Source organism: Rhineura floridana, chromosome 7 (genome assembly GCF_030035675.1).
Source record: "Rhineura floridana isolate rRhiFlo1 chromosome 7, rRhiFlo1.hap2, whole genome shotgun sequence".
Classification (NCBI taxonomy): domain Eukaryota; kingdom Metazoa; phylum Chordata; class Lepidosauria; order Squamata; family Rhineuridae; genus Rhineura; species Rhineura floridana.
In genome coordinates, this window is record NC_084486.1 from 138,415,867 (window position 1) to 138,429,164 (window position 13,298).

At 40.4% G+C, this 13,298-nt stretch overlaps 1 non-coding gene across 1 annotated transcript; it reads left to right on the top strand.

The window, feature by feature from the left end:
• Positions 1-12,960: 12,960 nt before the first annotated feature.
• On the top strand, positions 12,961-13,079 carry LOC133389913 (5S ribosomal RNA). Its single transcript, XR_009764220.1, has one exon. It is a non-coding gene; the product is annotated as a 5S ribosomal RNA (ribosomal RNA).
• Positions 13,080-13,298: the final 219 nt, after the last annotated feature.

The window sequence follows — 13,298 nt, forward strand, 5'->3', positions numbered from 1 at the left end:
AATAATTTTCTTTGTTATTAATGTTGATGGTTTCTTCTGGGGTTTTTTATTGTTTTTTGCTCCTCATAAACTGGCAAAACAAAAGAGGTCTCTTACAATTCAGGTGGTCCTTACAGTTCAGGAACTTGTAGATCCATTTGTTACAAAAAAAGTAAAAATTTTAAAAAGTAAATTCAATTTGTAATAATTATTTGAATAAAATGTACTTTTAGTATAACAAATGTGATAATTTTATGCCAGACCAACTTGTACATAATTACATTTTATGTTCCTAAAGTAACAAAGTGATGTTAAATCTGTAAAAAGTGCTAATATTGTTTTTTTCCATGGCTTCAAAATTTCTGGAAATTTTTCATCTCTACTCACACCCCAAGTAGTGTTACTGCTACCTCCTGCTGCCAACGTAACGTGTGAATGAGGCCATATTAAACTACCCATTCAAATTACTGATCCTCAGGTGAATTTTCCTGGTGGGAAGTGGCGAGATGCCATCCCATTACTTTTTCTACAGGTGGTTCCCTCCTGGCTCCAATCCACCACCCATCACCACCACAGAGAGGGAGGAGGCAGGAGAGGAGCCCCCTCTCCAGGCAAAATGCTACAGCAGAGGCCTCTGCAACAGGCTCTCCGAGAAGGGCCGCCAGACAGCAGAGAAGGTACAGTAGCACAGGATGAAAGACAGGCTGGGGCAGGTGAATAATCTGCTTAATTCTGACTGCAAGGGGTTGGAATTAAGCAGAAATTCGCCCACTCCAGCCTACAGCCTGTCTCTTGCTCCACAGCATGGCGCCTCCTCTTCCTGTTCCTCTTCCATGGTCTGGTGCTGCTGGGGAGGCTGCCGGGGCAGGGCTTCCTCTCCTGCCTCCTTCTTCTCCACGGTAGTGGGGTGGTGGATTGGCAGCTCTGGTGAATCTGCAAGACGTGAGGGGGGAGACTAAGAGGGGTGTGGCTGCCTGAAGGGACATGGTATGAAGGGACCCTGCACTTCTAAATTTGCCACTGCACAACTGATGATCACCCCCCTCCCCTCAAAAAGAGGCAGAGCTGCTCATGCAACACCACAGAGATGCACCTATGGTTGCCTCCAGACTATCAGTATTATGAGGGAGGGATTCAAACGCATACCAGCAATTTAGGTTTAAGCACTTTAAACCACTTTAAGTGCTCTGTCACCCTCCTGCAACAACTCCACTTTTTAAAAGATGGACTTTTTGCAGTTAGGAAAGTGACAGGAAAATGCATTGAAAAAGTGTAGGATGAATAAACAACCAATTGGAATATGTATTAACAGCGTGTAAGCAAATCAGGATTAGGTATGGAAAGGTCTGTCAGTTATGGTTCTCTCATTTTTTCCTTTTTTTTTTACAATAATTTTTATTCAAATTTTCATAAAACATACAAAACAAAATCATAAAACATTCAAAGACAAAAAACAAAACAAAACAAAAATGATTAAACAAAAAAATAAAATGTTGACTTCCCATTTGTCGCAGATCAAATCAGTTATAGGTCTACAATATATAACAATCCTGTCTCTTAAATTATATTATAAAATCACTTTCCTCCAGTAGTTATCTTAATTAATCATCAAATCTCATAAACATTACTTTATTCTTTCCACAAAAAGTCAAAGAGAGGTTTCAATTCTTTAAGAAATATATCTATCAATTTTTCTCCAAATAAACATGTCGATTAATCCATCTCGTTAATAATAATAATAATCTTATTGTCATAACCATAGTCCAAATAAACATATCGATTAATCCATCTCATCAAAATCTGTTAGGTCCAATAATTTCAATAGCCATTATTCCATTATCCCTATTAATTCCATCTTCCATCTTCAATAGTCCTGTTAAGTCCAGTAATTTCAGTGTCCAATCTTCCATTATCAGTATTCCCTAATAATCTTGCTGTCATAGCCATAGTCATATAATAAGAGTCTGATGGGAATTTCCTCTCTCCCAAATATTTTCTTGCCATCAATTCTGAATAAGTTGCTGAAATATTGTTGTAAAGTCATATCTCTGTTCTCCTTTTTTACAAAATGCACTGGTTCATCTCTTGACAGTTTTTCCATTGTCACATGGCTGCTGTTAGTTCCATAGATTTTCTCTATATCAAGCTCCATCACGTCATTCCAGTCCAGAAGATTATCCAAGCCATTGATAACTTTATCTCTAATATCTTCATTAATTTCTTCAGAGATAACGTTAAATTCCAAACAGTAGATTTTATTTCTAATATCCATAAACTCCAGATCTTTTTCCAATTCCACATTTGTTCCAATCTCCAGGGCTTGTATCTTCCCTTTATTTTTTCTTTTCTCATCTCTGATCTCATTCTCCTCTCTCACAGGATCCCCTATTTCTTTAAGCTCCTGCGTCATTTTGCTCAGTTCAATTTTCAGCTCCTTACTGCCCTGTCGCAGGGTTTGTTTCGTTATCTCAATCTCATCCATTATTTTCTGAAACATAATTACTTCCAGATTCTCAGCCACTTTCTTGATTGCCATTTTTTAAAACCACGAAAACAAAGCAAAACAAAAATAAAGAAGAACCACTTCTTATTTCAGCAACAATTGGGTTAATATTCCAGGCTTGATGACATCACAGTATAAACAGAGCAGCCTGCCTTATCTCTCTATGTTCAAGAATACAAAACAAATTTAGTTCCCAGCATCAAAACAGTTAGCGTCGTCGTGAAGAAGCAGATTCGTCAAAATAAAATAGACCAAAAAGAGAATAGTCCCAGACAATATAATATTCCTCGGAATAGAAATCCCTCTTCTGTGTATATCTTTAGAATGCACTTCCAGGACAGCTTTTTGCAATAGAAACAGAGATAAGCTGTTAATTTCGTGAATAACAGAGAAGAGTTATAACTCACCCAGAAGCTCTTTAAAGCTGACTAAATTGACAAATCTCTTTTTGCTGCAACAATTTAAACCAAGTAAAAAAAATAATAGAAAGAAGGGTGCTTGCCTGTTAGTCTGTTTTCTCTTTGAAGAAAAGATAAACGTATCGCATTAAACAGATAGAGCTTGTTCGGAAGTCCGTCCGGCATTGCTGGCTGGACCTTTTCTCATAAATTAATGAAATCCAGTCCTCCCAACAAAAACAGGCTTTTGAGGTTGATCTCTACGTTTCTCCCTGCCCGGGAGAAATTTCATCAGTCAAAAAAAAAATGTTCTGACTGATTTATATCTGAATAAGCTTCTTTTGAGGCGGGAGCCCGTCTCAAAAGCAGGCACAAGCGAAGTCACCCTTCCCGGAAGTCGGTTCTCTCATTTTTTCCAATTGTAAATTCAGATCTCCACATTTCTGCAGCAATTTGTGATCGTTTTTTTAAAAAAAAATCCTCATGAAAATTCTTAAGGATTTTAGTGTGAATATCTCCTGAACATATTTTTGTTGTAAGCAATTTCTCCTGATATAATGCATATTTGTTATTTTCACTCATATATTAATTTTTATGCACACCTTCCCTATGTTTATAAACATTGTTTGGTTGGAGAATAGGGACGGGATCAGTTGGCTGGTGTGGTTTGGAAGCATTCTGTCAACCTAACAGGAAGGTATCTATTTGCGTTAATTCTTTGTCCATCAGTCACTGCTTTTACCCATCCATTTTTTCCCTTGCAAAAAATACTGATATTAATATAGATATTTTAAAGGAAATATCAATAATTTTAAAGGAAATATTGATATGTTGAAAGGAAATATTAGCAAACAAAAGGAAATATCAATAAGATCATCATTCTTAATATCAGTGTTTTTAGATATTATATTTTAGATAATATTTGATATTTTTGAAAATAGCCGCAGAAAATTGCTACATAAAAATCCGATCTGCAATGATAGAGAATAAAGCAAATTAATGGAAAATTCAGTACCAAATCCAAACTGGGCAGAATTCTAGCACGCCCTTAATGGAGAACTGCACTATGACATTTGAATAAGTGTTACTTTCAAAGGATGACTATGTTTCAGTTCTCATATTGTTTTGGAAAGTGCTGATTTGATAAATTTGACTTTCAGTGTGAACCAAATCAAATTTTTCTCTCATCCTTAATCATGATGAAAGTTCCTTGTCATATAACCTACCCGCAATCCCTTAATAAAGACTGGACACAGTCTCACTTCTACGTAAGTTTTGTGCAGGCACATCAGAATGACTCCTCAGCAAACACGTCATCTGGAGGAACCCTCTAGCACTGTGCCCTGTGGGAGTGAGAGGTCTTGCTGGTATTACCAACCTTCTTGAAATCACTTGAGAAATTTCTTTCTGTTACCCTGTGCCCTCAAGTATACAAAGGTAACCTGGGTTACTGTGAAAACTGTTAACCTTGAGAATAACAACTTGGGAACTGAATTTTCCCATGCCACACTAGAGAAGCAACAGTGCATTCAAGCAAGTCAGGTAACTAACCAAAGAAAACAGACAAAACAGTGTCCTCTAATTTATGGAAGCTGATTTCCTTATGTTACTTCCCCCACCCCACCCCACCCCTCCCCATATATATCTTAGAGGCAGGCAATAGTAAACCACCTCTGAATACCTCTTACCATGAAAACCCTATGAATACATCCAAAAGGATTCATAGGGTTGCCATAAGTCATAATTGACTTGAAGGCATATAACAACAACAATGCATAACAAAAGCCCTGTAGCTGCTCTAACTGAATCTTGTGCCTTCCTCCAAATATCAAATTACTTTCAGAATTGCACTGTCTATCCCACTTCCAAAAAGAAACCTGAGGGTTTCACAATCTGCAGCAGTCACTGGGAAGGGAGATTGGCTGTGAAACCACTCTAAGAATTGCAGCGCCATGAGGGCAATAAGGATCTCCTAACAACTCTCTGTGCCTGTAACAAACTATCGTTTCCAGGATTCTTTGGGGGGAAGCCATGACCACTTAAAGTAGTATGATGCTGCTTTAAACATATAGTGCAGATGAGGACCATACTGCAGTTCTATAATCCTGAAAACTAATCAAAACAATGTTTGCATCCAGTTTTCTCTCCTAGTAATCAACATATAACTTCTGAAATATTTTATCCTATGCTTCATCTGTAGACTTGACATTTCTCTTTCCTCCCCTTTCTCTCCCCTTATATATCCATCTGCCTCATTTGTTGATTTTTACTATATTCCAACAACCCACCACAGTACCTACAAATATCTTTTGATTCAGAAAATTAATGTGGAATTACACCTTGGAACCAAGAGCATTTATTTCAATGGAATTATACGGAATTAAATGTTCTTAAGATCTTGTTTTTTTAATTATTGTCAGACCTTTCAGGGAGCTAGATCCTAACTCTTTCGCTGTAAAGGTGGTGGTCAGGGATTGCTATGTGTCTATAGGACATGCTGCTTGCAGCAAACTTGCTGTAACTGAGCAAGTCAGGATCTGGTCAGTGAGAGACTGCAAGGAACTCTGTGGATGCTTTCAAACTGTCACATATCGGCAAATTCAAGCTGCACAATTGAAGTTGACTTGGAGCTCTTGCACAACAAATCTGCATCCTCTTCCCCCACAAAAAAACCCCAAACTTTTTGCAGTAAGGAAAGCAATGGGAAAATTCACTGGAGTAACGCTTGCCTGAAGCAGCTTTGTATAACCTCCCTGCAAACACATCAGAATGAATCCTCTATAGCTGCAAATGGAGTGGAAGCAAATCAGGATGAATGCTCAGTGAAGAAGTCGCCTGCTGCCCTGAGGTCCACAATTATCTTATTAGTTATTTAACAACATTTATGTACTGCTTGATTATAACTAAACCTCTAAATGGTTTACAAGAAATGTTAAAATTATCAATAAAATAAGTTAATTAAAATATTTAAAAGACAGTTAAAATCAGCAGTAAATTAAAAAAGAGATTAAAACACATCAATAGGTTTGCCTAAACAAAAATGTTTTAAGCAGGCACTGAAAATAATAAAGCAAAGGCCTCTGCCTGGTGTAAGCATAGAAGAAAGGTAGGCTATAAATGATGGAAGGAAGTTAGAATATAAATAAAGCACACAAATACGGGGACTAATTTCTTTTTCTGCATCAGATGAACATGGTACAGTGCTCCTTTTCAAACCTGATTTGCATGAAAATATTTCAAACTCTATGGCCCCAGTCAATTGCTCATATATCTAATTCATGATTAACCTGATGTTTCATATTTTGAATAAATGAGGCTATCTTCTCAAGTTGTCTTTAGTCATGTCTGGCAATATGCTGGCAGTCAACTCACACTAAAACTTTTCAGATGACTACTCTACTCATGTGAGCAACATGACATCAGAGATGCAAACTCACATGAGATTCAAGCTCCTCTTCCATGAAAAGAAAGGCCACAAGTTCAGTCATGGTGGAGCCCCAGAACCATTTTACAGAGTTGTTGAAGATTCAACTTTTTCTGTGGATTTTCATGTCTTGAATCATGCTTTGAATAGTTCCACACATATTGATAATGAAAATTTTTATGACCTGGATCATCTTCAAAGAGTGGTTCATTGAAGACAGAATAGTTGTGCCACAATTTTAAAATAAGTTGAACATAGTCTCAAGACCTGTTGAACCAGAACAACTCCTCCTAAGAAGGCATCAACTTGTGAGCTGATTGTAATCTTGAAATGGGGTGCTGCATCTAACACCACACCCCTCGCCGCAGGACCAAACTGGCACTCTTTAAGTATTCAGAATTCGAACAAAACGAATACCATGGCAATATGTAAGTCCTCAGTAAAACAAACAGCATATTTGCTGCTTATCCAGTAATTCAAGATTGAGAAGAACATGTTGTCTTGAAAATCTCGTTGCAGTTAGGCAGTCAGTTTAGATTAGGACATAACAGATAATATCATTTAAAGGGATATTTAAACTATCCATCTCTCTCTCTCTCTCTCTCTCTGTCTCTCTCTCATATTTATGCCCCATCCTTCAAAACTAAAACAAAATAGGCTGATGTTCCCTGTGTATGTGCAGATATGCATGAATATACAGAGAGACAGACAGTGTATGTATTAGGGATCTGCTAGAATTCAGCCCAATTCAGATTTGGTGATGAATTTTCCATTAATGCGCTTATTCTCTATTGTTGCAGGTTGAATTTTTATGTAGTGATTTTCTGTGCCTATTCTCAAAAACTTAAAAAAAAAAAAATCTGCCTCTAAAATATCAATATTAAGAATGATAATTTTATCAATGTTTCCTTTCAAAACGTTGATATTTCCTTTAAAATATCAGTGTTAATATCTATATTTTTTATGGGGGGGGAAACCAGATATGTGATATCAGCAGTTAGCGGACAAAAAACAAACTCGAATCAATACTGGCTTGTTAGGTCGATGGATTGTTTTCGGACCGGCACTGGCCAACAGATCCCATCCCTAGTGTGTATGCATGCATACTGTGATGTGTCTATATACACATATAAGTGTGTATGTATGTATATGAGTCTGTGCTGTGTATATATGTGAGCAAATGAGGAATTGGAAAAATTACTAAAGAGCAGAGCTTGGAAAAGTTACTTTTTTGAACTACAACTCCCATCAGCCCAATCCAGCTGGCTGGGGCTGATGGGAGTTGTAGTTCAAAAAAGTAGCTTTTCCAGGCTCTGCTAAAGAGTGCTGCATTCACGTAGGCTAAAGAACAGCATTGAGAAACCTTTGCCAGGGCTGCATTCCCTCATGGGCAACCTTCTGGGGGCCTCAAGCTAGTGGTGGGTGGGACCATGGCTCAGTGGTAGAGCATCTGCTTTGCTTGCAAAAGATCCCAGGTTCAGTCCCCAATGGCATCTCCAGGTAGGACTGGGAGAGTCTACTGTCTGAAATCCTCTGATAGATGGACCAATGGCCCAATACAAGGCAGCAATCACCAGCAATATCCTCTCATCCACAGCAATATCCCAGTTTCCCTGAAAAGAAGGAAATCACTTCACTAGCTGTTTCTTTTCACCTGGTTGGTGGTGGCTGCTTCTCCCTGCTCTTTGTCCCTTTCGAGTACAGGCAAGAGCAGGCCACTGCCAGAAAGGACAAGGAAGGGAAATGGTTGCTGCAGGGAGGTCCTTCTGCCAGGATGTGAAGGCAGTGACGGGGAAGGTTCTTCTTTTGCTGGGAGCTCATGGTGAGATGGGGAGGGTCAGTGCTTGAGGCCTCTATATAACCTAGGAAACACACGGTTTCCAAGGCCACTCTAAGACATTTTGCTGGCCAAGGCTAAGGACAAGATGGCGCCCCCACCAATGTGCAGAAGCCAACTGAACTGACAATGGGGCAGTCTTCTCTGCACCTTGGGAAGCAGGACAGGCCATGTGTCATCTTCCAATAGAAGTGTGCAGGCATGGGGCTCAGGAGGAACAACCAGAGGGCGTCCACCACTGCCCGCTCTCCCAACATGTGCTGCCTGAGGCAGTTGCATCAATCTGCCAAATAGTAGGGCTGGCCTTCATGGTCCCTCATTAAGAAGGCAACTTGTGAACCAAGGTAACGACAAAGTGGGATGAGAAGAACTAGTAGAGGAAACATTATGATTGGATGCACTGCTGGTCGGTATAAGGACAATGGACACAAGTAAATTGATCAGAACAGGCACCTTTTAATTGCTACACTGTAATTTTTCAGTTTCTTCTTTGGCCTGTTTTAGCACACACACACACAAATGTACATTATTTCGATTGCTCATATGGCTGCCAAATGGCCGAGGTGGTGGTCGGCGGGCAGCCTGGTCTGTTTTTGTGCCACAAACAATGACCTGATCTGCAGAAATCAACAGATAACATTTTTCAAAGCATGGAACTAGCTAATGTCTACAGGCCAAAAGAAGCAGAGGACCAGTTGGGATGTGCATTCATTTAATAATGGATGAAAATTGAACCAAATAAGGCCCACTTAGTTCAATTACAAAATGAATGCCACAAATAACAGATGGGTTCATTTTTATTATCCCATGTATACCCATTAGGCATGGAAAGATCTGTCTGCTTCGGTTCTCTCAGTTTCTCATTTTTCCAATGTTAAATTCAGTTCTCTACATTTCAACAGCGATCTGCGATTTCTTTAAAAAAAAATCCTCATGAAAATTCTCCACCATTTTAGTGCAAATTTCTCCAAATAAACACATTTTTGTAGGCAGTCTTGACATAGGTGCACATTTTTGCAAGCCATTTCTCATCATTTCATGATTTTTGCATGTTATTTTCACTCATATATTCATTTTTATGCACACTTTCCCCTAATATATGCATTTTTGTAAATGTTGTTTAGTTGGAGAACTGCATCCCAAAAGTCTAATAAATGCAAATTTCAAAGGATGGCTGTTTCTCGGTTCTCATATTGTTTCGGAAATTGCAAATGTGATAAATTCTGCTTGAAATGCAAATTGAATTGAAATTCTCACCCATCCCTAATACCCATTGTCACTCATTTGGGGTTAGGGATGCATACCTTTTCCCGGTGTCAGCAGCTTTCCCCTTTTCCTGGAAATGTTACTTCTGTTTATGAATATCCTGTTCCAGATACCTATCTTGAGTAAGGTCAGACAACTGGTTTATGGAGGACAAGACCACTGAGATTTAGATATTTCCAGATAAGAAGGGCAGTATTATCTTCCCTTAGGAAATCTAACAGGAGAAGGCAGGCCTGGGGGACAAATGCACCATTCCAGACCAGAGCTTGGAAAAGTTACTGGCTGGGGCTGATGGGAGCAGTAGTTCAAAAAAGTAACTTTTCCAAGCTCTGTTCCAGACAACCCAGCAAGGGGGGCGTTTGCAAGAGCCCACTGGGACATCTCCTCCTCTTCACCATTGCAACCTGCTTGTTCACTTGCCTCTCACTCTGGGCCAGAGCAAATGAGCAAACAAGCAACAGTGGTGGCGAAGAGAAGTGGCTGCTACTGTCTGCTTGCTCATTGGCTTTGTCTAGTAGCAATGACAGGGCACAGGAGCATCATCAGCTGGCAGCAGTGGCACTGAGGGTCCCCTCAAAATCATGGAGCCAGCACTGCCCATGACTTGACATAGCCTTTTCATTTACATGCGTGGAGCTCTTCAAGGGAGTCTCTGCTCTCCTCCCACTATTTTTAACCAAACCTCAAAACCTACACTGACTGGCAGCAGCTCTTCAGGGGTTCAGACAGGGGACATTCTCAACCCTAACTGAAAATGCTGCGGATTGAAACTGGGCCCTTCTGCATGAGCTCTGATGCTTGACCAGTGAGCTACAGCTCAGTAAACTCGATGGGTTTAATCTATGAGAACATTATCTTCTTGAAAACATGATCCATGCTCACTTGATATATGTGAAAGAGAATTAACTTATCTTAATGGAAGTGTAAAGTGGTGCCTTCTTCTAAGTTATGCACAAAGAAGATAAGAAAAGGTCTGCCAGATTAGGCCAAAGCCCATGCCATCCAGCACTCTGTTTTTTCACAGTGGCCAACCAGATGCCTATGGGAAGGAGATGAGCACAATAGCACTGTCTCTCCACTTGCAATTCCCAGCAAGTGGTGCCCCGAAGCACACTGCCTGCAACAGGGGAGGCACAACACAGCTATGGTGGGTAGTAGCCACTGACAGCCTTATCCTCCCTGATGAGGAAACAACACTGCAGAAGTTGTGACAAGGTGAAAGGGACACTGTAAAGCCACTTAACAAATCCTAAAGTGTGTGTGATTTATATTCCAGCAATGTCACAATGCAGGGTGTGGTATGGCATGAATCTATCTTGCATACCTCTCTCTGGCATTCATCAGCCAAGGACCAAATGGCTTTGAAGTGAGACGGAAGGAGATTATCTCAGGATGTCAGCCAGGCTGTACTTATGACAAGGAAAAAAAACTGTCGTCAGGATCCATAGTGTAGTCCCAGGTATTTGATAGCAAGGACTATAAAATAAACAAGTTCAACGATACAAAATGTTTCTTTTATAACTTAAATGAATGATCACACGTTAGTTTTTGTCTTGCTGCCAGGAGCAGAAATTAAACCAAGATGAGTTCCTTTGGAGGAAGGGCAGGATATAAACTTAACAGATAAAGGTTATTCTTGTTGGGACAGAGAAGGGAAATGGAAAATTGTGTTGTCCTAACATCTGCTTTTATTTATTATTTATTTATTTAAAATATTTCTATCCCGCCCTTCTACCCTATAATACTCAGGGCGGCTTACAATAAAATCGCACACATATATAATAAAATTGTACACAATAAAAAACACAAAAACAGAGTAAATTAAAATGCATACAATACAATTAAAATACATAAAATACTATATGGTACTAAAGGGACTAAAAAAGTAAATATAAAAAGCGTAAAGGTCTCAGGCTCTCAGGCTTATACCTCGGTGTGGCCATTTTGCTAGGCCTGTACAAACATTCAATTTGCGAAAAATGTATAAGGATGTGAATCTTTCTCTTTGCACAGGAGGCTACTTTTTAGACACACTCACACACCCTTCTTTGTCCTCCATCCATACAACAAGAGGCATTATCAGAGTTCAAGGACACATGCCAGCCAGGCAGAAAAAAAAACCCCACTCAGGGTTGAACCCTTAGGAAGTAGGAAGCTGCCTTATACTACTGGTCCATCTAGTCCAATGTACTGACAGTTGGGTTTCAGGCAGTGATCTCTCTCTGCTCGACCTGGAGATACCAGGGATTGAACCTGGGACCTTCTGCATCCAGCTCAGTACTGTCTGTGCTGCTTGGCAGCAGCTGTCCAGAGTTTCAAGTACAGTTCGTTTCTGGCCCTTCCCATAGATGGTAGGGACTGAATCTGGGGCCTTCTGTATGCAAAGCAGATGTTCTACCACTGGCAGGGCCAGCACCAAAGGGTGGCCAGGTCGGGCCTTGGCTGAGGTCCCCTGTGGCCCAGAGGGCCCCTTAAAGGGCCCCTCGTTAGGGTGGGAGAGCAGTTCTCCCTTTCTGTGATCTGCGGCAGGGTCCCTGCCATGGATCGCAGGGATGGAGCTTCCAGACCACCTGCCTGTTCGCTTGCTCCACCTACCTCTCTCCTGTGTTCTACTGCTGCACGTGCTGTCCATGCAGCAACAGAACACAGTAGAGAGGTAGGTGGAATAGGCAGGAGCAGCGTGCCCAGGGCAGGTTGGTGCCCAAGGGCCCAGTCATGCTTGGCACCAGCCCTGACCACTGGACTACATCCTCTGCTGAGCAATCAAGCAGTGTACACACCATCTGAACCAGCCCTGGGAAGCATGCCCTGGAATAATAACCTCGCTGCATTTTTTTTCTTGTTAATTTTATTCAGTGTTCAAGCTGTCATTTCTAAACATCATTAGGTGGTTGCTGGTTTTCAGTTGGTTAGTTCGTATTCTGATGGGATTCTGTGAGGTAGGCCAAATGGACAGATGTGTTTGTCAGAAGCGGTTCCAATTTCCATTTTGGCGCCTTCAATCTGTTTTACTTCATCAACTGTCCCAGAGTTGCTCACAGCCTCTGTGAGAGAAGAGCAAATTTGCCCACCAAAATCCATGCTGCGATCAATAGCAATGACTGACTAGAGCAGCAGCAGGTCCCCACGAAACATTTCCAGGATGACATCAAATTTTATGACCTGTGTCAGCTTTTGCTATGTGGTATTTCAAGGAGGTGCATAAAATGCTTCAGGGAATCCACCAAAAAGAGGAGCTTAGTACAAGGTGGCTATAAGGAATACATCAACTACCCTGCCAGAAATAAAATGCAAATGAAAACAAAATCAGGGGCACCTAATAAAGAAGAACAACAGAAAATTATAACCCCAATGCTGGAGTTATTTTACAAGCACATGCATATTTACACCTGTAGATCTTCTATTCATAAGAGCTTCCTTATTAATTTCAATGGAGGCAACAGATGCACAGATACAATTCCCAGACTTTCCCTGGATAGAGAGATTGATTGTTAAACTGCTATGGAAATTATAGACCTGTGAGGGAAATTGGGGTCTCCTATCATCTCTCAGTGTCTACGGCCATACTACCTTGAACATGCCCGAACTCGTCTGATCTCAGAAGCTAAGCAGGGTCAGGCCTGGTTAGTACTTGGATGGGAGACCACCTGGGAATACCGGGTGCCATAGGCTTAGAGGAAGGCAATGATAAACCACCTCTGAACACCTCGTACCATGAAATCCCTGTGAATATATCCAAAAAAAGATTCATAGGGTTTCCATAAGTCGAAATTGACTTGAAGGCATATAACAACAACAACAATAATCTCTCAGCACCCTTAACAAACTACCCAGGATTCTTTGGAGGAAGCCATGACTGTTTAAAGTGGTATTATACTGTTTTAAATGCAT